The sequence below is a fragment of the Ixodes scapularis genome, unplaced genomic scaffold (assembly GCF_016920785.2).
Source record: "Ixodes scapularis isolate PalLabHiFi unplaced genomic scaffold, ASM1692078v2 PGA_scaffold10__122_contigs__length_95168666, whole genome shotgun sequence".
Taxonomy (NCBI): Eukaryota; Metazoa; Arthropoda; class Arachnida; order Ixodida; family Ixodidae; genus Ixodes; species Ixodes scapularis.
The window spans coordinates 58,117,755-58,120,976 of record NW_024609836.1 but is presented as its reverse complement, the minus strand read 5'-3'; the positions used below and the strand labels follow the sequence as shown (position 1 = coordinate 58,120,976).

The 3,222-nt window shown below is 53.2% G+C and overlaps 1 pseudogene; it reads left to right on the top strand.

The window, feature by feature from the left end:
* Positions 1–1,672: 1,672 nt before the first annotated feature.
* LOC121834785 lies at positions 1,673–2,471 on the top strand (annotated as a pseudogene).
* The last annotated feature ends 751 nt before the right edge of the window (positions 2,472–3,222 follow it).

Sequence of the window (3,222 nt, the reverse complement as noted above, 5' to 3'; positions counted from 1 at the left end):
GGCGTGAGGGCGGTGAGTGGCGTGGGGGCCATGAGTGCGTGAGTGGTGTGAGGGCGGTGAGTGCGTGAGGGGTGTGAGGGCCATGAGTGCGTGAGGGTAGTGAGTGGCATGAGAGGCGTGAGGGCCGTGAGGGCCGTGAGGGCGGTGAGTACATGAGGTGGTGTGAGGGCCATGAGTGCGTGAGGCCCCCTTCAGATCGAGCATCTTTCTCAGCAATTTTGGTGGTAATGGCGGGGTGTTCTCTAGCTTTCCCTTGATCGACACGAATTGCTGAGATCGGGTCCGGCTCGAAATAAGCAAGCAACTCGGAGCAATTCGAATACGTTCGAAGCGGCTGCATCCAATCAGGGACGCAAAATTTTCACGTGATACCTCGTGCCGGTGATGATGACACCGAAAGACTTGGTTCTGGTTTGAAATCGATCGTTTTTTTGGAAATAAACTGTTTCAGAAAGGTGCATTAGCATTCTTAACGAGATTTAAATGCATAAAAATACGTTTATAACGCGTAATTGTGTCTAAACAGTGCAAGAAAAATAAAATTTTATGATGACGATGGCAAATTGCAGCAATTGGTTGCTGCGTGTGATCGCGGGCGGCCCGTGTTGATGGTGTTGCGTCGTAAAGTTTCTGGGCGAAATTGCCCCATCTGAAGCTGGCCTGAGTGGCGTGAGGGCCATCAGTGCGTGAGGGGCGTGAGGGGTGTGAGGGCCGCGAGGGCGGTGAGTGGCGTGAGGGCGGTGAGTGGCGTGAGGGCCGTGAGGGCTATGAGTGCGTGAGGGCCGTGAGGGCGGTGAGGGCCGTGAGGGAGGTGAGGGCCGTGAGGGAGGTGAGGGCCGTGAGGGCGGTGAGTGGCGTGAGGGCCATGAGTGAGTGAGGGGCGTGAGGGCCGTGAGGGCGGTGAGTGCGTGAGGTTTAGTGAGGATGAGTGAAGGGCTGAAGGTGAATGTGACTGTGAGGGTGAGGGTGAGTGAGGGGCTGAAGGTGAGTGTAGCTGTGAGGGTGAGGGTAAGTGAGGGGCTTAGGTGAGTGTGGCTGTGAGGGTGAGGGTGAGTGAGGGCGACCTAAAATGCCGACCTCTGGTTGCAGCAACGTACAGTTGGGCTCCCCTCAAGGTGCTTTCTTTTCCCCATTGTAGCTTACCTTTTTTGCCCCCAACTTCGTTCTAATGGCGAATTCCACTGGTCGTTTTGGAGCGCGCCGGGATCGACTTTTCTGGAGCGAGCCTATTTCACTGGGCGATCGGGATCGAGACCGACGTGTTTCACTGGTCGTTTTCGATTAGCTCCCGCTCCAGATCTCGATCTGGATCCAAGAAAAGTCGCTCCCACGATTTCGGCGGATTCAACCGGAAGCCAGCCGGGCCAGCCCTCGGCGCACACACGTGACTTCCTCTACAGTGACCTAGAAGGGGAAGTGTGCCGTCCGCGGCGCCTTTCAACGGAGGCGAGGTGGTCCCCGCAGCGATGACAGCGCAGAGAGCGCTGTGATCTACAGGAGCGTGACCGTGCGAGGCGGTGCGTACATGTTTACACGGTGTTGCGTTGGTAGTCTGCTGTGTTTATGTGTGATCGGTGCCTCGTCGGCCTCGTTGCCTGTGCTGTTACCCTGACTGTGCTGTATTTAAGTTTAGCAGTGGTGGTGCTGTGTGTGTGGACTGAAATGAAACAAGATGACGGGGAGACGGCGTGACAAGCGAGACGGCTTCTGTTTTGTGCCGAACTGCAGCAGCGGCTATCGCTCGTGTAAAGAGGCACGCTCTTTGTTTCGGATCCCGCTTGAAGCTGATCGCCGTGAAGAATGGTTGCGGAACATAAAGAGAGGCGATCGAGCCCTCGACGAGTGCAGCGTTGTCCGCGAGCGCCACTTTCAGCCAAGGTTCATTTAGCGGTTTTTTCAGATGACGATCAACGGTAAGGTCGTTGAAATTCCCCGTGACCGACCGCTCTTGACAAAGGATGCCATTCTTACTATTTTCCCAGATGCTTCTAAGTACTTATCAAAGTCACTGCCGAAAATAAGGAAGGAACGCAACCTCAGCGATCAGGTGTTCCCCAATTCGAAGCGAAGACGAGAGGACAACATGCTGCCAGAAGCGGCTTCTAATGATGTTGCAATAGCCTCCTGAACGATGTCGAACTTCCTGATCAAGCTCGTGAAAGACTCATTTTCAGGGCTGACCAGGCCAAACGTATGGTCGGAAATTTTGCTGCCGTGTGCTGGACTCATTTCTCTACGCAACAAAGCAAAATAGCTGTGAAAAAGCAGGTGCAGGTTACGATGCAAGCTGGGGCAACTGCTGCTACAGCCGATGTTCTCATCAGACGCAAAAAGTTGCGCCAGGAGATACTCGCAACACGAGAAGAGGCGGAGGCACTGCCAACAATGTCAGCCAGCTTACTTTGTGCGCTGGTACAGGTATAGAGCCTTTGACTGACAAGTGCCCGTCTTATAATGGGGCGTTCTTTTGACTAACAAGAAGGAGGAAGGGTTGGCCTGAAGAAATTTGTATGACAAATAAAGCATTCCATAAGTCTGTTATGTTTGTTTTGTCGGTGTCTTCTTTGTGTGAGACCAGTCTGAAGAGCAAAAGTAGCACCTAAATGCATTCACAGGTAGCTTCGTGTGCCAAACTATGCAAAATGGACTATAGATACTGACGAGTCAAGTATTAATATAAGTCAATGCCCTAAAATTCTGCCAAAGGTGTTTTGAACATAGTGGCATAGTATTTATTTTTATTTATTTACCCTAAGGGCCCTTTGAGGCATTACATAGGGGGATACCACTCGTTAAGATTTCTAAATGGGGTAAGACCTGGCCAAAACGGTAACAATGCACTACGACCAGGCGTGTCCTTGGGCATGCACGTTATCGCAACAGAACTGCGGTTGTGCCTTCCGGAAGCGCTAGAATTCGTCATAAGTACGCAGAGCAGCAGTTAATAAACAAATATAAACAACCGCGCCGTCCCAACGATACAAAAACCAGCCGCACATTCCGCTTGCAGAGCTATCTGAGCGGCTCCCGCAGCGCTCCTGCTACCAGCAGCGCCCCCACGTACCGGGCGGAACGGTCATCGCAAAAAGGACCCGCTCTCCGCCGCCGCACGGCACACTTCCCTTCTAGCTCCACTGTACTTCCTCTCTCGTGGGGTATCTCGCCTGATCCCGCCCATTTCGCCTCAGAAGAAGAAGAAGCACGTCGCGGGCTGGGCTCCTA